At 53.0% G+C, this 417-nt stretch overlaps 1 protein-coding gene across 1 annotated transcript in view; it reads right to left on the bottom strand.

Moving 5' to 3' along the window:
* Positions 1 to 133, bottom strand: part of LOC100744951 (homeobox protein prophet of Pit-1) — an 18,331-nt gene extending 18,198 nt beyond the window's left edge. Inside the window, exon 1 of the mRNA XM_033324372.1 lies at positions 2 to 133. The gene's annotated coding sequence lies outside the window, so the exon portion shown is untranslated. The remainder of the gene's footprint in view (position 1) is intronic.
* Between the last annotated feature and the right edge of the window lie 284 nt (positions 134 to 417).

Here is a 417-nt window from a genome sequence, read left to right as displayed (position 1 = left end):
CGACGGAGGTGCCCCCGACGGAACCGACGCCGCCTGCACCGGGACCCCCGGTACCTCCAGACAGGTCGTTAGCCAGGGTGATGCCGGGTTGACCTTGTTGAGGTCTCTCGTACCAAGTGCTCCTGTTGTTCTTTCACAACCTACCAAGACATTCTCTGTCGTTCCCCTTCTAGAGGCGGAACCACGATCGATTTTTTCCGATCTTTCGCACTCTTCTCTTCTCTGTTTCCACGAAATCCGAAATTTGTCCAATTCCTCGATCCCTTCCAGGGGTCGATCCTGTTATCTAAATGTCCTAGCACAGGCTCGTCGTGCGCGTATCTTACTCGTCGACTCCTTCGAAGACGTGTCTCGCTTTCTAAGTCTCTTAACGCAGATTGGTCATGATTTCGGATACCAGATCCTCCGATTCTTTGC

This window comes from Bombus impatiens, unplaced genomic scaffold, assembly GCF_000188095.3.
Source record: "Bombus impatiens unplaced genomic scaffold, BIMP_2.2 scf_2222, whole genome shotgun sequence".
Lineage (NCBI taxonomy): Eukaryota > Metazoa > Arthropoda > Insecta > Hymenoptera > Apidae > Bombus > Bombus impatiens.
Note: the sequence above shows the minus strand (reverse complement) of the source record. Positions and strands in the feature narration are given on the sequence as shown.